The sequence below is a fragment of the Pararge aegeria genome, chromosome 1 (assembly GCF_905163445.1).
Source record: "Pararge aegeria chromosome 1, ilParAegt1.1, whole genome shotgun sequence".
Lineage (NCBI taxonomy): Eukaryota > Metazoa > Arthropoda > Insecta > Lepidoptera > Nymphalidae > Pararge > Pararge aegeria.
Window position 1 is genome coordinate 14,487,359 of NC_053180.1, and position 25,707 is coordinate 14,513,065.

Below are 25,707 nucleotides of genomic sequence, written 5' to 3' on the forward strand. Positions count from 1 at the left end.
CATTTTTAAGTCGGTGCCAAGTAAAATGTAAAAGTTACTATGTAAAGATCATATTGTAGAAAATATTTATTTCTTGCTTTTTAGTTGTAAAAATACAACCGAATTGAGAACCTCCTCTTTTTTATTAATTCGGTTAATTAAAACAGGTTTTGTTGATGAATTTTCACATTTTGGAAAGATAATAGTTTCGATTTACTAGTATTGAGGTAGGTTTTCGGTCTTATTTGATAAGGAACCGCTATGTGGTTTTATGTTTAGTAATATGCCTAATGGTCACGATTTTCCAGGCACGGGTTAATGAAATTACTGTGGTTCCCGTCACAGGCGTGCCTTTAATGACATTAAAGGCATGTCGATAGTTTTAAACAGACCTCATGTAAGGACATCATAATATTTGGTAAACTATATCATTTTTATTAACTTTACCTACACTAAAGGGAAATATCAAACATTTAAATTCAAAAAAACCATTACTATAAAAAAAATATAATATGGAAGAAATTCGGTAGCAACTTAAAAATATATGAATAGTAATGTACCTAATTCAAATAAATTGAAATTGAAACTGATTGAAAATACAGAGCAAATTCAAATCCAAATTCAAAAATTATTTATGTTTATGTTTCCAATGCAACCATGTATTGATATGATACGAAATGATGGGAGAGAGTATATTATGTTTTGATCGGTTTAAAAATATGTAGTACCTATATAGTAAATAGTTTCAAAAGAAGGACATTTAGTAGGCATATGACGAGGCTTAAAATAAGCTACCTAGTTAATTTAGAGTTTAACTAACTGTATTAACATTCCTTAACGGCCGACTGGCGCAGTGGACAGCGACCCTGTTTTCTGAGTCAAAGGCTGTGGATTCAATTCCCACAGCTGCAAAATGTTTGTGTGATGAACGTAAATGTTTTTCAGTGGCTAGATGTTTATCTGTATATTATAAGTATTTATGTATGTAATTCATAAAATTGTTCATCAGTTATCTTAGTACCCATAACACCAGCTACGCTTACTTTGGGACTAGATCGCGATGTGTGTATTGTCTTAGTATATTTAAGTGTAGCGCAATTTTTTATTTATATTTATTTATATCTTTACTTTGTGCACCATCCACTGTCCGTTTACTGATAGATTCTTACGCTTAGATTTCCCGTAAAAGATCACTTTTAGTGTAACACTATGTACTGTCTTTGTTTTTCTTTTTGTTGTTTCTTTGTCTTTTGTTGCAATAAAGTCTATCTATCTTGCTTTAAAGGTATTCATGTATCTTGGGGTTGCGTGGAGGAGATAAAGAGAGGTAGCCTGCCAACACAGAAGACAGTGTGACCAGTAATGGAAACCTAATACGTTGAGGTTTTTTTTTATTTTTTCCACTACAAGTTAGGCTTTGAGTGCAATCTCACCTGGTGGTAAGTAATGATGCAGTCTAATATGGTAGCGGGCTAACCTGTTACTGCGCATGGTAGTCATACCCCTAATCGGTTTCTACGCGACATCGCACCGGAACACTAAATCGCTTAGCGGCACGTTTTTGTCGGTAGGGTGGTAACCAGCCACGGCCAAAGCCTCCCATCAGAACCCTGCCCGGCCGAGAATTTAACCCGGGACCTTCAACTTTAATTCACAGCGCTCAACGTTGTGCCACGGAGGTTGTCAAGGATGGAGGATGATGACGATGAACGATAAGTTTGAAATCGATTATAAAAACATTTACTCTAATGAATGGCTAAGCGGGGCTTACAGTCACATGTTATCAAATTGGCCGGTCTCCATAGTCCATTCCGGGAACAATAAAGAGTTTTATTATTCTGTTTGTTTCTTCCAATAAGGCGGAACCATTCCGTCAGTTTATTGCCAGGATTGACACGTTCCCGTTAAATTGTGACTTCTTTATCGGAACTACTTCTATTCATAAGATAAAGTTGTTAAATGGAATGTTCTCGTCTTGAATAGTAGGAAGCCTTTCCGTATATTTATTTTCCTTTTTTTGCAATTCTAATTATTAAGTACTATTTTTGATGAATGTAGCATTATAGTATGTAGTTTATTATTATTATATATATGAACAAAATGTATTATATTTAATAATTATATTTGTAGTATTAGAATTTACAAATCTAGTATATTTTGCAATATTTTAGGTACAAGTTTAATTTTTATTGCCGCACCAACCCATTCCATTGGAAAGCAGGCGGCCAGGCAGGTGGGCAGGCAGGCGGGCAGGCAGGCAGGTAGACACGCGGGCAGTCGGGTGGTAGACAGGTGGGCAAGCAGGCGGCCAGGCAGGCGGGCAGGTACGCGGGTAGGCAGGCGGGTAGAGAGGCGGGCAGGCAGGCGGGTAGTCGGGCGGGTAGGCAGGAGGGTAGACAGGTGGGCAGTCGGGCGGCAAGGCAGGCGGGCAGGCAGGCGGGTAGACAGGCAGGCAGGCAGGCTGGTAGACAGGTGGGCAGAAACTTACATATAAATTTTCATCCCCTATTTAATGTCTTTTGGGGCGGAATTTTTGAACACGTATTTCTTTATTTTTAATCGAAAACCTGAAATAAAAGTTCTATGGATTTAACTTGGGAAATAATAGGGTTTTATACAGACTTACATCTTCCCGTCTACCCTCTTAGGGTTTGAATTTTCAGAGATCCTTTTTAAGCGGTTGCCTCCGATGATAGCTGAGTCAGTCAGTCAGTCTTGGCCTTATATATATATATATATATATATAGATCACATATATTTATTATATGACCATAGATTTGACGGAAGTATAAAGTAACATCGACATCAAGGTTCCTTGGAAGCAGTCAGCTCCGCTCTCATCTCCCGCAAGATCGAAAAATTATTGTGCTGAGTTTCTTACAGACGGCTTCTAGGTTTAATCTGCCTTCCAAAACGGCAGTCTACGTGCTTATAGGTCTGCTTGAAATAAACGAATTTTGAATTTCAATTTGTCAAACTATCAAACTAATAAACGGGAAAGAATTTCGCCCTTCTTTTGAAGTCAGTTGAAATCAAAATAAAACAAAATAACAAAATCCAATGACGAATTGAAATTCACAGTAATACAGAAAAATTACTGGTAAATAAAAATGTTTGAACCAGAATACTTTTGGCCTCAAACATATTTAAATTCCACCGTATAAAATAACAATCACATTTTCCGCTGGAAATCCTAAAATAGCGTGTTTATATTAATTACCCAGAAAAGCGGGGTTTATCAGTGTACACGCCGGTGCACAGTGCACCTGATTTAGGCGAGGGAACTCATATGTGACAATGATAAATAGAGTTTAGAGAATACACACTATTATAATATACACTCTGACTTCTAGTCGGATTTCTTAGTTGGGTGTTGGAGTCCCTAGATAGAGAGAGAGATATAAGTATGCCCAAACTTGAGATCCCTTATGTTTTCTTCATCAACAGTGTTAAGGTTAGGTCAACTTAATCGATTATTGACCAAGGTCATTAGTGTATTTTTTAAATTCTTTTGTTCCACTAATAGTTTAAATAAATAAATAAATAAAATAAATATACTACAAAAATACACACATCACCATCAATCCCAAGTAACCGTAGCTTGTGTTATGGGTACTAAGATGACGATGATGATGACGATGAATAATTTTATTAAAATAATACATAATTACTTATAAAATACACAAACATTTTCCGGTTGTGGGAATCGAACCCACGGCCTTCGACTCAGAAAACAGGGTCGCTGCCCACTGCGCCAATCGGTTTGTACGCTGCATCTTACCGTAATGGTTGATCGCTTGGGGACATGTATATGTAGGTAGCGTTGTAACTAGCCTTGGTCAAACCAAACATGAGAAAACTCAAAGAAGATTGAACCCCAAAACTCTCTTACAACACCACATTGCTCACGACTATGCCACCCAAATATATCCTTCACGACCCTGACGATCAGATTACTACTGACAATGCTTCCTATCAGAACCCACAATCAACCTATGCACAGCGTCTTCGTCGGCGAAGACGAGGTCTCCGACTTCTAACGTCAACCGAACGTGGGCTCGCACCACGTTCTCGGAAGCGTGCGGATTAATCACCGTCCGTAACCCTTTCACTAAAATAAATAAGGGACGTAAAAAATTTAAACCAACAACAATCGCATGCAGAAACCAACAAGGTGACATCTTAAATGATAAAGAAGATATTTTGGAAAGGTGGGTAGAACATTTCAATAATCTTTTAAATACTCCTAAACCCCTGGCAGCCACTCCCGAACCTGACCTAAATATCGGTAATAATGAGCTACCGAGACCAACCCTCGAAGACGTTGAACGAGTAATCCAGCGCCTTAGAAACAATAAATCGCCTGGTTCTGATAATATACAAGGCGAGCTAATTAAATACGGAGGACCGAGACTTCACAAAGAAATTCATACTCTTATAGATCAAATATGGAGTAAGGAAAGATTGCCCGATGAATGGAAAACAGCGATCATATCTCCATTACACAAAAAAGGTGATGTGCTGGAGTGCACTAACTACAGGGGTATTTCACTTCTCAATGTAGCTTATAAGATCTTTGCAAATGTTCTGTATGACAAGCTATTAAAGTACACTGAGCCCTTATTAGGGGAATTCCAATGTGGATTCCGGCCAAATAGATCCACTACCGACCAACTATTCTGTCTGCGGCAGATTCTGGAAAAGACTCGAGAATTTAATGTCGACACCCACCATCTGTTCATAGACTTTAAAGCTGCCTATGATAGTGTACATAGAAGCTTCCTAATCCAAGCCATGAAAGACATCAACATACCACCGAAATTGATATCTTTGACAAGAATGACCCTCGAAAAAACAGACTGCAGAATAAAAATCCAAGCAGACCTCTCGGACTCCTTTCTGGTGAATGACGGTTTGCGACAAGGTGATGCGCTATCTTGCCTGCTTTTTAATATTGTGCTAGACAAATGTATGCAAGCTTCAAAAATTGAAAAAGACGGCACCATTTTCTATAAATCTGTTCAGGTTTTAGGATACGCCGATGACTTGGACATTGTAAGCAGATCTCGACAAGCCCTGAACAATGCGTACCTAGCACTAGAGAGTGCAACCCAAGCAGCGGGAATGTGTGTCAACCAAGATAAGACTAAGTACATGCCGGTTTTAAGCGTCCAAAAGACCCCACTCGAAGAAAGTATTAAAATTGGCACGAACACCTTCGCCACAGTTAGGGATTTCGTATATCTTGGTTCTCTTGTCACGGCGGACAACGAAATATCATCTGAAATTAACAGGAGAATCACATCGGCAAATAAATGTTACTTTGGACTTTTACCTTATCTTCGATCAAAGATTCTGTCGAGAAGTCTGAAAATACTCGTCTATAAGACCTTGCTCCGGCCAATACTTACATATGGCGCAGAATGTTGGGTCTTAAGCAAGAAAGACGAAAACAGTCTGCTCATTTTCGAACGAAAGGTCTTGCGACGAGTGTTTGGTGCTATGCAGAATAATGGTTTTTGGCGCATTCGGTATAATCACGAGCTATACGAACTATTTAAAGAACCGAATGTCGTCAGAACTATCAAACTGTTAAGAATGCAATGGGCAGGGCATGTGCAACGCATGGATGGCACGAGAGCGCCAAAGAGGTTGATGGAGGGCACTTTGGAGGGGCGTAGAAGCCGAGGACGACCTAGGGGTCGGTGGAGTGATGGAGTTGAGAGGGATATGAGGGTTCTGGGAGTTCGGAGCTGGAAAGAAGCAGCTTCTGACCGCCTCAAATGGAAAAATATGCTTGACCAAGCCAAGGCCCACCCAGGGCTGTAGAGCTTTGATGATGATGATGATGTAACCCTTTCACTCCAATCGTTGCCTGAGCCGACGATCCCTTCGCTTCGTCGAGCCTTAGGGTTTAAACTCTTCCTAGCAGAGCCCGATTCCGAGGCTCGCCAACAAGCCCGCGTTACGCTGTTAAAATCATTAGGGTTAATCAGCTACACACAATCCGAAAAAAAAAATGACTATGCCATCGAAATCAGTATTGACTACAATCTTTTATACCAGTATTTTGTCCGTCTGTCCGTTTGACCGACTTTTCTTATGTCTGTCCTATCCATTTTACTTCAAATTAAGAAACATAGCCACTTCAAATAAGCAAGTAAATAGGTTAGTCTAGTCGACAAGTTGAAAATGGTACAAAATAGAGATACTGCTCTTAAAATTACGTGCGATAGCTCATTGGATCCGGAATGACGTCTAGAAAAATGTGCTAAAAGCGTGTATTAGCACATAAAAAATTGCAAAGGTTATAAACAATTAAAGATGAAAAAAAATGGCATTTCGTTTTTTGCCAATATTTCATAAACTATTAATATTTAAGAAATTTCAAAAAAAGATTCTGAAAGAGGAGGAAATTTCCAATAAAAAACTCCTAACTCCCGGAACTCTATCTCCATTATTTATAATTTTAATTTAACGCTGAAGATAGGTCCGCGCGCGACATTTTTAGGTTGCGCGCGCGGCGTCAAAAGCGAGTACGGCACATTAATTAATTTATTTAAGGTATTGAATATTTTTTTTTTAATTTGAAAAAATTATGGTGTGTTCTGAACACTATAAATAATTCATTGCCGTTGGAAATTTTACTTAAAGTTAATTTTTCAACAAGTTAAACAATTGTTAACTAACGAAATTTTCTCGAACTACCGTCTTAATTGTAAGTGAAAAAAAATGTTTAAATAATGGTCGTAAAAATTTTTCGCTTCGTAGAGCCTTTCTTACATACATACTTAACAAGATCGTGCCATAAAAGTAAAAAAAATATTTATACTTTGTTTATAACAATTTTTTTACTTGAACAAAAACTTAAAAATCCAAGTAATGTTGTTAAAAAAATTTTTTTTTTCTAAATCATCATATTATCGTTTTTTTATTAATTTATTTATTTTATTTAAGCCTTATAACTTTCCTGTACTTAACTTATACAACTACTATACAACTACAGTGAATTATGTACTACTTAATCTATTATTCAACTATTATTACTTTATGTATAATTTTTATGTATCAGGAACCCTCTTCGGTGAAGGCCTCCTCCAAGACTTGCCATCTTTCCCTATCCTGAGCTATTTGGATCCATTGTGGACCCGCGATTTTCTTAATGTCATCATCCCATCGAGTACACGGTCTGCCTCTGTTGCGCTTGCCTGGTGGGCCTCTCCATGTGGTTACTGTTTTGGTCCACCTGTGATCTGTGAGGCGCGCCACGTGACCCGCCCATTTCCACTTTAGTTTTTTTGCGTAGCTTAGTGCATCTATTATTTTCGTTGCTGATCTTATTTTTGTGTGTCTTATCTTGTGTAGCTTTTTAATGTTTAGCATGCTCCGTTCCATTCCTCTTTGACATGTATTTATATTGTTTTTTGTTTTATTTGTAAATTTCCATGTTTGGCATGCATATGTCAGGCATGGAATAAGGCATGATTCCATAACTTTCTTCTTAAGTATTATAGGTATATCACTCTTAAATATCTCCTTGCAGCTCCAATATTTGTTCCACGTATTTTTTATTCTTCTCGCAATTTCTTTATCGTTTCTGTCTCTACTGAATCCAATTAATTTTCCTAAGTAATTATACTGTTCGACATATTCTAATTCGTCATTTTCAATTTTTATAGCTGATCTTATGTAATTGGTCATGGCTTTCGTTTTTGTTACATTCATTTGTAGACCTACTTGTATGCTAGCCTTGTGTAAGGATTCTATCATATTTTGAAGTTCGTTACTCGTTTCTGATAGCAAAACTACGTCGTCTGCAAATCTCAAGTGGTTCAAGTATTTGCCTTGGATGTACAAGCCTTGATTTTTCCAATCTAGCTTTCTAATGATGTATTCTAGTATTGCAATAAAAATTTTTGGGGAGACAGGGTCACCTTGCCTAGCTCCTCTACTCACTGGAAAACTTGGTCCAATAGATTCTAGCTTTACTCTACTAGTGCTGTTTTTATATATATTTTTTAGTATCGTTATGTATTGGATCTCTACATTTTGTGCTTTTAGTGTTTCCCATATACATTCGTGTGAGACAGTATCGAAGGCTTTTTGGTAGTCAATAAATGCAATGTAGAGAGGTCTTTGCTGCTCTTGCGTTTTTTTATTAATACAAGATATTAATTGATTTGCAAAAAAAATTTTTCCCGCCATTTGTTGATAAATTTTTTATAAACAAATTGATTAAATCAATATTTTTAAAAAAAATTTTTTCACAACTTTATTACATTATAAATATTATGATTTTTAAAAAAAAAATTTTTCCTTAATAACAATTTTTAATTGTTTATAATCGTTTTTTTTATATTTCTATTGTTTAAATAATTAGTTAAGAAATTATTTTTTTTCTAAAAATCATAATTGACAGTCCTCTATAAAGTAACAAAAAAAAAATTTTTCTTATTAACAATTCTATTGTTTATTAACTTACCAATTTGTTATAAACAAATTTTCAACTTTTTTTTATTTTTTTCTAAAACTTCTAAAATTAACAAAAACAACCATATATAACAAAGTATAAAAAAAATTTTTTTCAATTTTTTATTGTACTTTTAAAAAACACGTGTTACAAAAGTTGCAGCGGCTGCTTCGTTTGTCTACTAAAAAACTGAAATAACTTTTAAACTATTAGAGATACAAAAATAAATATTCTAGTCGATTTTATAAACAGTTAAACGATCTTTTAAATGAATTATTCAAAAAAAATGTAGTTATTACTAATTTATTGTTACGCGTATTTGTTTATAAAAACTTATATTTTTTTCGATGTTTTTCGAACTTTCGTGACTCCTAACTTTTTAAATAATGCAGATACGGTTACAGACCTTCAAGACTATTTTGTTAAGTAATAAAGTATATTACTTGGATTTTTAAGTTTTTGTTCAAGTAAAAAAATTGTTATAAACAAAGTATAAATATTTTTTTAACTTTTATGGCACGATCTTGTTAAGTATGTATGTAAGAAAGGCTCTACGAAGCGAAAATTTTTTACGACCATTATTTAAACATTTTTTTTCACTTACAATTAAGACGGTAGTTTGAGAAAATTTCGTTAGTTAACAATTGTTTAACTTGTTGAAAAATTAACTTTAAGTAAAATTTCCAACGGCAATGAGTTATTTATAGTGTTCAGAACACACCATAATTTTTTCAAATTAAAAAAAAAATATTCAATACCTTAAATAAATTAATTAATGTGCCGTACTCGCTTTTGACGCCGCGCGCGCAACCTAAAAATGTCGCGCGCGGACCTATCTTCAGCGTTAAATTAAAATTATAAATAATGGAGATAGAGTTCCGGGAGTTAGGAGTTTTTTATTGGAAATTTCCTCCTCTTTCAGAATCTTTTTTGGAAATTTCTTAAATATTAATAGTTTATGAAATATTGGCAAAAAACGAAATGCCATTTTTTTTTCATCTTTAATTGTTTATAACCTTTGCAATTTTTTATGTGCTAATACACGCTTTTAGCACATTTTTCTAGACGTCATTCCGGATCCAATGAGCTATCGCACGTAATTTTAAGAGCAGTATCTCTATTTTGTACCATTTTCAACTTGTCGACTAGACTAGGTAGCCCAGTGTGAGTCGGATATCTATTCATATAAACGGAAAATAAATCATGTCTGTTATTACATGATTTTTTCCTTTCATTTACGTTATTACGGCCTTAAATATTTATTTTATTCTGTTTATTATTTGTATTTATTGTTAAAGCGGCAACATAAATACAACTGTGAAAATTCCAACTGTCTAACTATCACCATTCATGAGATACAGGTCACAGACAGAAAGACAGATGAATTACAGTCGTGATACGTAATCACCCTGCCGTTTTTCCCTTTGGATACGGAACACTAAAAATTACACATGATGTCACACATCACTTTGTATAAGAGAGCGGATCAGCGAAACATGTGCGTGACCGTGCGTATAATATTTTGATCACACTCGTAGCATGAAAAAAATTAAAAAAACCTGTTTTTTTACCCAGATGTTAGTTTCAGTTTGCAGTTCATATGATAAAAATAAATAATCCATACTGATATTAAAAATGCGATAGTTTGTCTATCTGTCGGTTTACTTGTTTTCGATATAAGTAATAATTTGAATCCTCAGTCGTTGTTATACCACCACGTATCTGATTGGTCAATGTAAAATTATTGTTTACCCGCGCTTTCCTTTACTATGAAATTCTTGAAAAAAAAAACCTCAGTAATATTTAAAGACCCGACACGGGGATCGATTTAAAGACCTCGTAATCTGCCTTTGAACATGCGTACCACTCGACATGAGCACCACGGGAAATACGAATAAAATAAAAGTAACAAGTTTCATAAAACAAATCCAGTGTTCATTAATTTATTAGATACATCTTTCTCCCCGGGAAACGTAATCAGAACGTTTCCCGGGGAGATGGAAGAATGAATAGATGAATAGAGAATGGAAGACGGGGAAGGGTAGAAAAATATGGTGTTGAAGAGGATTAACGATAAGAGCTCTACAATTGTATTGTATTATCTTGCAAGATGTATCCCTATCGATAAAGACGTGCCGCTAAGCGATTAAGCGTTCTGGTACGATGTGCGAGTTTAATATCACTGTCATACTCCCAGGTTAGCCCGCTACTATTTTAGACTGCTTCATCACTTACCTCAAGTGAGATTGCAGTCAAGGTCTTACTTGTAGTGGAATAAAAAAAACTTATGTATGGCTAACAAACGAAACGGGTCTCTCAGGATTCCTAAACAACCAAAAAAGCCGCAAGCCTTTTATAAGAAACGAATAAAAAAGTAAAGTTTGCAATAAGCAATATTAATACGCTTATAACTCTAAACGTTATTCCTATAATTTGAAAAACAATTGAGTCGCATATTTCGGAGGTAGTTTCTGAAGTATTTCTTATTCAATTCAATTGAAATTGTCACAACAAGTAGGAATTTGTAACTTCTTAGACCGATACGTAGAATGTTTTGTATGAATTGAGTAACAAAGACTTGAATTTCAATTCTGGAAACCCTTTGTGACATTTTTAGACGGAGGCAAGATGGAACCAATTGAATCAAAGGTAATTGAATGATACGGGTTTGTACTTTATTCGATAAGCCCCTTTTTAAATTTATGTAGGTTTTGGTATGTGTCTAAATATATTTTTTACTACCATAGAACTGTTTTTCGTATTTCACGTCTTGTTTTTTCTTAGCAGGTAACAAAACCTAAAGTTTGATGTGAGAGAGGCTTTAGAAAGTAGGTTGTAGAAAGTTTATAAACATAGAACTCTCCTATAGTCTTCCTTTATCCGTTTCATCTCTATAGTGGAAGATTTATGAAATGAAAGTAGCCGATGGTACTTGTTATATAACTATTTATCTCTTTGTGAAAGCCCTGTCAAAATAAGTCCAAGTTTCAAAGATCATCAGAAAGAAACGGACATCAACAGAAAAAAAAAGTGTGTGTACTTATGTACACGCGTTGGAAGTTATATTTATTTGGCGTAACAAGATAATTTTATCTTTCGCCTTAATCTACGCTTGTAGAAAAAAACGGCACTAACAATAGAAAAAGGTATTGTTTGAATTATTGAAAGTCAAATGTCAAAACATTTTTTAGAAAACTAAAATGTTGACTATAGCTAACTTCATGGTGTCGGTTTTTTTGTGACAATGTGCGCGCGCAGCGTAAAAATTTACTCTCACCATTTTCCCTAACGCGCCAATAGAAGTATAACTTCAAAAATTGTTTTCTTTGTTACAAATGAAAGCAGGAAGAGACTTCTTCTGAACTCATGAAAACTCTTCACTCATTAACTCATGTTAATTAAAAACTCTTCTTTTAAAAATAATAAAATAAGTCTGTGCTTTCACAAAACTATTACATTCCTGTAGTGTTTGTTAAATTACAGAAATAATGATTGTGCTCTATATTACTAATTATAAGTCTTCCAATCAAGTAATTAATTTAAATTTAAAAACAGCGATTTATCGCTTAAACAGCGCGCTGGTTCTTCCCGCCTCTCGAGAATCTTCCAAGATGGCGATCCTTTTTCCCGTTACCATAAACGCGACGAGCCGCTAAAGTGACCAACAGGCAACGCGTCACTCTAAAAATTGGCGCGTCGTCGTATATTTATTTTATTTCATTTTCTTTTCCTTCTTTTGTTTTTATGCATTTTAAATTTATAAAATTGATATTTCCTCTAAGTGTAGATAAAAATATTAAAATTTATAAAATTATCAAAAAGCAATGTCTCATCAATTGTTCCAAAGTGTCTGATGGTGTGTGAAATGGACATTTAAAAAAAAGATCGAGACTACAATGCTTCCTACTAGATGGCGCTATAGTTGCTATAGGACTGATATAAATGCATATACTAATTAGTAGTTCCGAAAATTTAAATATGCATTTTAAATTTATAAAACAAACATATATAACATAATATAATAATATGTATTGATTGAAGAACTTATACTTTGAAAGGATAATATATCACTGACACTATAATTCTGTAATCGATGGCATCGTTCCCGTTACTAAGCTCAGCTGAAGCGTCTTCAGTGTCCCATACAAAATCTTATTAAATTTAAAAATTATAAATTTCTGAATTAGTACAGACTAGAATTGAATATGGGTTCTCGGAATTATAAAGATGCAGTATGAACTACTGCGTCAGATTGGTCGACAAAGGGGATTATTTCTATCTGTCCCCCTGGCCATTCTATTTTATCTAGGTAAGTAGGTACTGACATTTCACTAAATTATACTTTGTCTACAAATGTAATGTAGCATAGCTAGTAACTACGTATAAGATAAGATCTTGTATAATTTTCAAGTTTGGCTTATTGGCAACGATGATGGAGTAATAACCGACCCCCCCCCCCGACCGAACTTCAGGTGTTTCCGGAACACGAAGGGTGCCGAATTTTGTATCGACAGTTTTCTTGTGTTTTAATGTCAGCATATTCCATAATATTGTTCATTGCACATTCATTATGTGACTTAGAACGAGTAAAAGGGTAAAATTTTATATAAAAAAAAAATTAACTTCAGAGCGTAACATTTTTTTTTAATAAGTGACATCATCGCCTTTAAGCAGAGCGGCACTTTATAGGGTATGTAGGAGATTTATGGACAATATGAGACTTGATGTTCCTCTAATAACGCCGCAATTAGGAGTTAAAAAATTAGGAGTTTCGTCCCACAGTGCATGTGAGATACACACTACACAATACTGTAATAACTTATTGCCATTCATAAGATCGGCCATAGAAATTAAATACTATAACAATTCTATAAATTTACTTATCATTCCAGATTAACCCGTATTTGCCACCCCTCCTTTTTTCCGGGGTTGACTTTGACGCGACTTAGGAAATATAACGGAGAACGGGCAGTAGCGTTCTCTGTGCTACTACTACCATACATTGCGATTACCAACTCGTCTGCCAAACGTGGTGATTATGGGCAAACTTTCCGTTGGGTAATGTTAAGTCTAGCAGTCGACTGTTAAAATTTGTTAAGTGCAAAAATAAATCGTATCTGTATCTAAATTTAATCGTAGAGAAACATTCAATATCATAAAAAAGACCGGGAGGAAAATAATACTCCAGTGACCTGGCCGGCTTGGAATTAGCTTCTCAAAGGTAATCGAATGATTTCGTTTGCTCATTCCGAGTTTAATTTCTTAAACGAAGTTTGAGTCAGCATTGGATTTGTTTTAACAATTTCGTACCAAAGAAAAAGGCTTCTGTTTTTTTAACTTTTAAAATAATCCTTAATCTTGATTGCCCTTTTACGAAATTACTTTTCGCTCATTTTATTATACCCGTTCAGTAATACTTAACCTATTTTTGTAAACAAGGTTATACTTTGTTAAGTTAGAATTATTATAATATATTACAAATATTGTTTTTTATATATTATATGTATATATTTGAGTAATGAAATATTTATTTTATGGGTATATGAATATATGCACCACCTAACTATTTTCTGTACCTGTGTATCTTCGCCATTGGTTGCTTGGAAGAAATCGCTATGAAGCGATAAAGCCGCCAAATTGTATGCGTTGTTTTGTTATACTTTTCCTTTTTTTTCTATGTACTTTTTGTGCAACATATTCATCATTCATTCAATTTATTTAGAATTATTCGAATTCTTAGAACTAACAATTTTTAGTTCAACAGCAGATTGAGATTTTTGAAGAATTTGCTTTATCATGGAAATCGTTTCCTTCCAATTTTGAGCCAAAGCTTTTGCCACTTTCAGTCGTAATGTGGCCAGTTTAAGAAAAATAAAAATTCATACAAGATAGCGTAGGTTTACCGTTCAAACAATCTACAGAAATGATGCAAGTAGTAGACCTTTTTGTGACAGAGATCGTACCTACGGGGAAGTATTATCGTCATGCTTTTTTAACCACCAAGTAGCATTCTTTTGGTCTTCTGGCGAGGATGCCCTTGACATCACAGACACATGAGGCTTAACAGTAGCACCCTAAGGTTGACGGACACAGGCCGGCACTTTGTTTACGTTCCTTGCATACTCTGCAAAGTTTTAAATTCTTTATATTAAGAAGAAACTTTATAAATATCTAATAGATTACTAGATATTTAATATATAGAAGAAATAATATTCTATCTTGTCCTTCTGTATCCTTCTCCACACTAAATAACTATTGAGAACCTTCCAATGACTGGTTACATTATCACAGGACGTCATTTCTAAAGGAATGAAAAAAATGCATTTAGTGATTACACCGATTTAGTAATCTAGTAATCGCATCTAGTAAAATAATTTAGATTAGGGATTACGTGAATGGCGAAAGGAATGTATCAACATATAATATTTTCATTAATTGTTTAGTAAGATGGTGTTGTACCAACTAGTATTTATTGAGACAATGGCAATAGACGATAGTACCTTCCGATGGACGTAGGGGTGCCAAGGTGTTGGAGTGGCAACCGCGCACCACCAACTAGGTGGAAAGACGACATCAATAGACTCGCGGGAAGCCGCTGGATACAAGCGGCCTAGAATCGTGGAGTTTGGAACGCCATACCAAATACCTATCTATCTATGTCCAGCAGTGGACGTCAATCGGTTGATTAGATGATGATGATCTTCCCTATAGCACCTCACATTGTCCCAATAAGTTACTAAAGTAATAAAACTCCTATTTATTAACTAATTTAGCTCAGTAAGGGACGTCGATCCTGGTCAATACATTTTTAACCGTTTAGGGGTCTGGGCTTAATATAACTGCTTTATCCCGAACAGTTAGCATATTACAACAAAAATTTTATCCCGCGATTATATCCACCGACAAAGGATACATCTTACTTGCCCACTTGCCAAAGCACGGCTACAGTTAAAAGGATAAGTATTTTCCGGTTTTATATTCATCATCATCATCATCACATCAACCCGGCCAGAAAACTGGTGGTCTCATAATGCGAATCTCACCCTCTCTGATGGGTGGACTCCACATACCTTTGAGAACAGTATGTAGAACTTTCAGGCATGCAAGTTTCCTTAGGATATTTTCCTTCACTGTTGAAGCAAGTGATATTTTAATTATTTGAAACGCACATAACTTACAAAAGTTAGAAGTGCGTGCTGGTATTCAAACTCGGCCCTCCAAAAGGAAGGTCGTCCTGTCCAATGCGCTATCGCCGCTTCCAGTTTCGCTTTCGTATTACTAGCATATTATTTGAGTATTATTTCTACTCCTCCGTCCAAGCTTTTTCCAAGCATTTTCTCCTGCCTATGGTAACCTTGCCCAATTGTCAAAAGTTCTAGAGCCAGTTCAAGTCTAGATTGATTAAGAACCAACCTATTCATATCTCTTATGCAAGACCATAATTATGAAAACCTGTCTACAAATGCAAGATTGTATTGTCATCCGATTTAAAGACGTAACGTGGGAATGGAAACGATGTCTGATGTTACCGAAGTCTATAGGAACGTGAGCGTAAAAGTTATTTATTAGGCGACGGGAACACAGTTATTACGTCGTAAATAATATTTATACGCGTTACACCATTTAACATCGTCGCCCACGATATTAGCGTAAATTTTTTTTGCGGTCGCTGAATTTTCAGATTTTTCGTAACGTCCATTCCGGGACCGATACTTGAATTCGAACTTTTAAACGATTACAGAGTAATGCGTAGGTACTGTGCAAGTGTGCTTTTGTGAGTGTATTTCGTACATAGTGTTATGTCATTTTGTGAAAAAAAAACCTAATATATTAAATGTGAAACAATCTTTGTGTATATCTAATTAGCTGGTTTTTTTCCAGTACAAGATAGCCTTTGACTGAAATCTTAACTTGTGGTAAATGATGATGCAGTTTTAAATATTAGCAAGCTAAGCTGTTTGCAGTATACCATCAGGTGGGATTACAATAAAGATCTAACCTGTAGAGGAATAAAGAAAAACATGATGATTGCAATATTCAAACTAGCTTTTCTTAAATTTAGTTCAACGGGTACATACCACAGTTATATTTTTATATATCGACCTAGTTGCATGGATCGTGGTCACGATGGGACCCGTTGAACCATATTTAATAAATGTTGATTAACCACGAAATTCTTAGTTAAATCTTTAATTTCAAACTATCTACGAAAAATAGTTTGGATGCTGTTTTTTGCAATTAGCAAACGTTGGCTTATCTATGCACAATATATTATACCAAGTCATAGTAGACGCCTACACATAAATAGCACCTAACATGAAAAAAACTAATTTGTTTATGTTTCGAAGGAATTGCTTGAAGCGGTCCAGCGTTGCAAGAAATTCTGAGAGTTGTTCAGAAGCTGCAACAGTTTTGGAGTTGAAGTCATTTACGCCCCAGTTCCCTCAGTAGCCTGTACTGGGATGATGTTAACATTTTTTATAGATATTTTTCTTTTCACATGAAAAATAAATATTTTCAGTGAAAAGAATATTTGATGCCGAGCTGAAAGGGAATTTTACTGATTCTTGCCACTGTTTCTTCATATTCTTAATTTTATATCCAGCCTCTATTTTGGTTTTTGGACTATTTATTCGGCATATACCTAATAGTGAAGCGGGGTTAGCCTAGTGGGTAAGTTCTTAAGCTTTCTTTTCGGGGACATCGAGTTCGATCCCCGGTCCGCACCTCTAACCTCTTGGAGTTATGTGCGTTTTTAATTTAAGCGATTCAATATTACTTTCTTTAACGGCACAGGAAAACACCGTTTGGAAACCTACATGCCTGAAAGTTCTTGATAATGTTCTCAAGGGTGTGTGAAGTCTATCAATCCCACTTGGCCAGCGTGGTGGACTACTACCAAAATCCTTCTCATTCCGAGAGAAGACCCGTGGTAACTACATATTATATTAAATTACCTAAATTTTATATTTTTTTATTAAAGATTACTAAGAAAGAACGATCGTCTTTATCATCCAGCACAAATTTATGTACAATGTTACATTTGTCTCATAAATTATTTTAAAATAAAAATGTGTGACAATGTTTAAAAAATAAATAAAAATCTAAGAAATGAGAAAATAAAAAATGTATGAATGTCCTATGTTTGTGGAAATCAGCATTAAGGTACTTGAATACAAATTCAAAAAGTTTAAATACAATAAACACGAATTCCCCTTGCACTTGGTGGGAGAAGTCGGTGGGTGCACGGGTAGCTATCCGTGTTTATAAATTTGAGAGTGTGTATTGCTCTCTGATTGTGACCTGATAAGTATAAATCATGGAACTGACTTTGAGGGCTCTGCTGGAGCTAGGCGTATGCAATACCAGGATTTTTAGTTGAATTCATGGCAAAATTTGATTGCGGAAACAGCTAGTTCATAATATTCCTGAAATTTATTAAACGGCTGAGGAAAAGAGTCTTAAATAAGTTACAAAACTAATGGATGGATATATTCGGCTGAAACTCACCAGCAGCGTACCGTTTTATACTTTTTAAATTTATATGTAATATGCAGACAAAACATAATTACATGATAATTTACAACTACGTCCAAATTTCGGTTGAGACGTTTTAGTGATCTAGCACAAAGTTAATAAAATAAGATGCTATGCATTTTTTAAAATAAAAAAAGAAGTAAAATGTTATTCACAACAGTGTTGCAAGAACTGTAAGTGTTTTTCAGCAACGGATGCAACATCGTAAAAGTTTGAGTCATTTACGCGCCACGTCTTTTTATATCTTGTGGAGCGGATATTAAGTTTTTTTTTATGTCTGTAAAGTAATTTTTCTTTTTGCAGAATATATATATATATATATATATGTCTGAGTTTGTGTATTAAGTGTTAATACAAAAACTCAGACCTACTTTTAATTACTTTAATAACATAATTTGCGGATTGACATAAAGTTCTGGTGTGTTATATATTTTAGGAAAGTAATAACTTTTTTTTGTAAAAAACACAAACCTCATAAAAATGTAATAAAATTGTAGTCAAACACACTAATCGCTACCTTCACAGGTATATTATATATTTATAATGTGTGTGTGTTTATTTTAAATTATTGTCTAGTGGCACATTTATTTTTTGGTTATATTTATTTTTTGATTTTCTTTCTTAATTTAATTAGTTATGTAGTGAGTACCTATTTTATTCTGTGCAATAAAAAGTTTCTCTACGTACTTAGATGATAGCGAGAACCATATTCACTTGTGTTCTCATGGGAATTTTAAGCTCATCTGATCGGTCCGAAATCTCAGAAATTTTCACGATAGTTAGTAGCTATCCAATAACTTCTAACTATCGTGAAAATTTTAGTAATAATAAAAAATGAGTTCGAGTTAGGATAGTTATAAAAGAGCCCCTGAAAAAATAAATGATGCGGTTATGTTCTCCGAGCTATGTACCACATATGCTTCGGGACTCGTTGAATAAAAATTCTCGTTGAAAATGTTTTAATGAATGCAATAAATAACTATTGATTTGACCCGATGTTCGGATTTAAAATTTAATCAACCGATTTTATTATACGATGAATCACTGTATAACACGAAAACTATCCAATTTACCAGATAACAACCAAACTAGGTGTTGCCTTGTCTGGTTTTATTAATATAAAGCTAATGTTTGCGGTTGCATTGCACTTCGACATGCGATGCCGTGACTTAAAACATTGCTGCTGGAATGCGGGTGGAAGTGATAACTGCATATTTTAAAAGGAGTTTCTGATTCTATAGCTACTTTTTTTTTCACTTAATTACACTTTATTAATGAATTTGCCATGAAATGCCTCCCAGTTTTACGGGAAGGTAATAGTAAAAAGTTAAATTTTCATAATTATTTTTTAAACACATTAATTTAATTGATCGTTTATTACCAACTGTCAAGTGACTCTTGAACATCTTTACATAAACCACTTTATCGCCTTATTCTCTTCGCCAAAACTACAAACTCCATTGCAACATACTAGACTAGACCAGACTACAGATCCAAGCTGTTTAGTATATTTGTGAATTGCCAATCATAATTTTGGCTCTAATTGAATCGATGTCAAAAGTTTATACTAGCAAGCAGGCTGTGAAATAAAGAGTGTGGTAATATTTACGTATCAGCCTTCGTTGCCTGCTTAGTACAGTGCTCATCACGACTTTCACTTACTTCCCAAGTAGTAGAGGAGAAAAAACAAAATTCATTTACAGTGTTTTCCGGCACTTGAGTGCTTTGTTGGTAGACGCTCGCAAAAGGTGCATTTATCTTTGCTTTTATTGCAAATGTCTTTACCGGACCTTTTGCTTGTTTGTTTTTCATTATAAGGTAAAGTGAAAAAGGTACTTTTTGTATTGGTATTACTAGTTACGTGCGACTCTTTCTGTGTCCAATTTTAATTAAAGTTACAAGTTCTTCTTCACTTTGATCTGGTACTCCTATGTATTTTATTTAGATTTTATTCTGATTCTATATTCGATGAGTTTTAATTATATATGGCGTATCTACGGATCTATATGCAATACCGAACTGATTTGCATCATTATTTAAGAAGCGAAGCTTATTAACGCATGTTTGGAGTAGGAAGCTAACGGTACAACGTCATATTAAATCACAAATAAAAAAATAACTAGTGCTTGTACATGATTCACATTACTTGTACTTGTACCTTTAACAATATCACGCATATGTGTACAATTCTGTTACTGTGGTAACCAATAAAAGAAAATACAAAAGATGTGCACTATAAAATATATAAAGCCAAATATAAAACTTTTTTTTACATATTCTTGAAGGGATTTACCTACTCAGATATCGATCGCATAAATTTAAAGCAGTTTAAAAGAGTAATAATACACATCTACCCTCTTTTATTTCTCTCAATTTTGTAAGAGAATAATATATATGCTTAAAGTCGTTTACCGTCAATAAATTCCATTTTACATGGAGCCAATATTGCCTGGAATCCCGTAAAACTCTTCCGATCGCCCCCGCTTATACCAGTTTTATTCATACGGTTTCATTTAGCAGTTTTATTTCAATTTTATAGCCTGTAGTTTTTCTTTTCCATTTACATAACTCTGTCTTTCAACTTACTATTGTAAATGGCTAAAATATTGGAATTCGTAATCCAATGCCGCATTAAATTATTGTTGGTACGTAAATTGTTAGTTAAAATTATGAATGAATGAATGAATACACTTTTATTGAACACCACATAAACATATAGTAAAATAAAAAATAAAAAAATTATCAAAAAGTATACAATTTGGCGGCCTTATCGCTACATAGCGATATTAATGTATCGCTGCTTATTTTGCATTCACATTTTTTAGCTATCTGTTTTATATATTCGGCGTTTTCAAGTCAGAGTCAGCGTCTTAATGTAATTTTTCTGTTTCCAAATCTCTGTCACAATAGCTCTACTACTACTTAAAGAAGAAAAAAGCTTAAAGCCAAAATCATAGTCGATGATTCTTTATTCAAAAAGGCACATGCCTTTATGTATGTGGGGCATATGTCATAAAATTATGTATGGCACTTTTGATGCGTACATTACATAAAAAAACCTAAATCTGTGAACATAATATACACACAGTAGCTCAACGGCGATAAAGCAAGTTTCACGCTTTTTGTTCCCCCAAAAAGTACATCTATATACAGAGTATATATTTAGTTCATGGGAAGTATGTATTGACGTTTTTTTTGTTCAGCCAAAAGGGGTTCAACGCGCCTAAAGAAGTTTCCACTTAAAAAATATATTGCTGTAGCTACTATTAGAAGGGTTGTTTGCTTTTGCAATAAGACTGCCGTTGTACACAATTGTATTTATATATACATATATATTTAATTGTTTTTTTGTGTTTTTGTCTTTTCTTGTGTGTTTCTTGTGTTGTTTCTCAGTTTGTGCACTAAAGTATTCGAAATAAATACTAGAAGTATGGAGTTAATGTCGTTTATGAGAGAAACATTGGAATCTAAACCAACAGAATGTAATCTTCATAACCTGAATACACGTAGAGGAATTCAATTCACGAGTAACAGTAACGACTGGAGTGAACGGACGCAATATATCTCATAGTAAGTGTTCCACAACATTTTGTTCTTTGTTAAGGAATTCTGCCCGCAAGAACGCCGCGTTATCCCTGTGGATTTCATATTTGATACACACTGGCTTTTTATAACTGGGACAGACATGATTTATTGAAGAATGATTTATTAGGAAAAAGACTGCGGGATATCCAAAGAGTAAGGCGAATATGTTAACTAATATTCCATCATCATGTAAACCAATGGAAGTCTATTGCTAGAAGGTCTTTAAGGGAGTTACAAATACCACGGTTTATTGTCGCTTTTGGTACAGCGGCTCCCTGCGACTCGTTTGATTTCATCTGTCCACCTTGAGGGCAGGGAATAAATCAGGAATATACATCGAAATTTGCACGCGGACGAAGTCGTGGGCAACAGCTGGTTGTATTACAATTTGCGCGTCAAACTAATAGTTCTTGTGTCCCATGTACCTGTAGAGCTTACTGATTTCCCAGCACAACATCTGAGCCATACTAACGTACAGTGAGGCACGGAGCGTAAACATCCTTAAGCATTGCCGACTCCCCATCTGAACTTGCAAATTTTATTTTCACCGCGAAATCTGCGCGTGTAGACGAACTACAATGTATAAAATATATCATGCTCAGGAATATAAAATGGAGAAGTAAAATATATTGTAGCTATTTTTTATGTGCAAGATTGAGGTTCATAGCAATCGTACCCTACACAAATCATAACATAATGAAAGTAATAAGACGCAGTTTTTTTAAATCAAATAACAATAGGTATTTATGTTATATATTTTATTTGTATTTATATGTAATATATTTATATATATATATATATTTTATTTATGTATTTGTAAAATTTGAAATCTTATTTATTGCACCACCTACCTCTTTTCTATGTTTTTTCCTTTTACGCTATGTAGCGATAAGGCCACCAAATTGTACTCTCTTGATATGTATTCATATCTCCGTAACTACTTTTTTTTCTTTGGTGTACAATAAAAGTGTATTCATTCATTCATTCATTCAAGAGTAGAGCTTTTTGTGACAGCGCTCATCCAGGGCAGTACTTCCGCCATGCTCATGTTTGCAACCAAACAGCATTGCTGTGATCCGGTCTGAATGACGTGGTTGCCGGTGTAATTACAGGCACGTGACGCTTAACAACTACGGCTCAGGTTGACCGAGGCAAGGTGGCACTTTGTAGGATGTGTTACTTGTAGTGGCGTGCACAGGGTCTTCGGGTATGCATAAAGCAGATATATAGCTTAAAATAGAAATATTACCCTCCAATACAAGCTATATAAAATAATTTGGGTATGCAGTGCTTTTGTGCATGTATGAAATGCAAGCCACTGGTTACTTGCATGCCATGCGAAATATTTGACTTCAGTTAAATCCACAATCAACACACCAACAACACACATTGGCCAGTACGTCTCCAGAGACGATTCAAACACTACACTGACACTTTATTGTACTAAATAAGACGGTGCGCGAGTGACATTACGGTTGCAAAGGTCTTTACAAAAGTTAAAAACTAATATAATAAAAAAAAATGTAATAATATAATAAAAAAAATATATGTCTTCTTGTAAAAAAAAACATGAGTAAGACGCTCCATTCAAATATACGCAAATTTACATAATCTCAGAAATAAACACAAAATATTTGGCGGCCAAATACTAGCACCTATTGTAATAAAAACATATTGTGTGACGGTGCTCATTTATACAGTACTAGCTGTTGCGACTTCGTCTGCGTTTGTTTTTTGATCTGGCATTAAATTGCTGCTGTCCGCTGAGGAGTTCTGTCGTCTATCTCCAACCACAGTTTGGGCACACAATTAAACACATATACCTGTATAGTACAAAAATAATTATTTAAATCGGTTCTAATTTGTCGGAGTTATGATGTTTAATCGTCAAACACTCATCCCCTCTCCCAAAGGAACCGAGCTTAATGACGGGATAAAAAGTATCCTATATTACTTCTAACACTTCCAAGAATCTATATATATCATATTTACATTCTCCGTGGAAAAATACATGGTCATACCAATTTTTATGACAATCGGTTGAACGGGGCGGAAGTCGATACTTGACAGCGCCGCCTGGTGGGGAGTTACATCAATGGACATAGCATGTTCGTTTTCTCCGAGGAAAAATACATGGTCATACCAATTTTTATGACAATCGGTTGAACGGGGCGGAAGTCGATACTTGACAGCGCCGCCTGGTGGGGAGTTACATCAATGGACATAGCATGTTCGTTTTCTCCGTGGAAAAATACATGGTCATACCAATTTTTATGACAATCGGTTGAACGGGGCGGAAGTCGATACTTGACAGCGCTGCCTGGTGGGGAGTTACATCAATGGACATAGCATGTTCGTTTTCTCCGTGGAAAAATACATGGTCATACCAATTTTTATGACAATCGGTTGAACGGGGCGGAAGTCGATACTTGACAGCGCCGCCTGGTGGGGAGTTACATCAATGGGCATAGCATATAAACCTTCTCCGTGAAAAAATACATAAGCATACCAATTTTCATAATGATCGGTCGAATAGTTTCTGAGTTTATCGATGACATATATACAAACATCCTCTTTTATATATATAGATATTACCAAACTCCATAAAATAATGTAATATTATTAACATTAAAAAAAAAAACCAACGGATTATATTCTAGCAAATTGTTAGTTAGTCATTAGTATATCTAGAATTCCTAATTTGTAACTACACCATACAAATACTGTTTACATAATAAAATCGTTCGTACAGCGCACTGTATACATTTTAGGAATGGAATTGTAAACCTATTATCTCGATTAAGTGAACAGTACGTTCTCTTGGAGAAAAAAAATCTATAAACCGAAATGTTGCTTTGTTAATCGCCCATAGAATTCTATTTACCATTAGCTTAGGTAGTCCATATTTTCTATAAAAAATCTATAAATATCGTCCCTATTTATTCTATCTCATTTATTTGTATATATGAAAAGTATTGCTAACAATTAATTCGACTTTTATTTGACAACGAAACCCTAAAAAAACTGCAAGAATTAAATTAAACGTACACTTCATTATATAACAGTAGACTTCGAATCAATCAAATTACTAGAATAAACTAAGAAAGCGAGGGAAGAGGGCCCAATTTGTCGGTTTGTAGAAAATACATTGGTACAAAAATTACGTAGTCAGCTCGAACCGCAATCGATATTGAATGAAAACAAAGGAAACTTCTTCCTTTTACCCACGCCCGGATATTACGCTTAAGGTAGTGTAACACTCAATCTGAGATCATTTATTTCCTAGTTTTAGACATTGGCAACCTCTGTTTCAGATTTTGTTTAAACTTTAACGAGAGCTTTTTAGATAATAGACATAGCACGCCAAAGTTATTATATATATTTCATTGTATATCGGTCAGAGTAAAGTTTGGGATATTAAAACAATCGCGATAAACATCAGCTCTCTTTGGAAAGCACGTTGCTGCAAGAAGCATGTTGCTTGGCTACTACTGAAACAAAGCATCATTGATATGATCCGTTCTGGCGTGGTTGCTGATGTTTATACAAGCTCATGAGGCCTTAGGCTGTTGGACACAGGGTGTCACTTTGTAAGACTGATTTGTTGCATGCCCTGCGAAGTGTTATTTTAGAGGCGATGGTTTTCTCCTTTAAAGAAATATATAACATTTTTACTGTAGCGTTTTAACAGCGCTATTATGAGGTCGTAGTGTCATTGTTACATAACCAAAAATATTTCCTAATACGGGCAATCTAAAGAAAATTTAATTTTTTCAAATATACGCTACAAAATAATATTAATAAAACAGTATAACTAACGAAATGGTTTAGTTTTAATGTAAAAAAATTACGTATAATCACTTAGGTATTGAACTAGATCCTTTCCCCATCTCTCGCGCGTTTCTACTGTGTCGATAAGTATAAATCGGACTCAGTGTTAGAGCATATTTTATATCCCCACTTTTATTTAAAGGGGATTCTTACGAACAGATGAGTTCAGGAGATCCCCGGGAGGATTGGGCTCCGGGATCCTAGTGGAAAATATAAAGGAATGGCCGGTTCTTAGTTTGTTCCTACCTTTATAATACACAAGCCGATTTTTCAGCTATAAGCGTTATACGAATCGTTAGTAATCC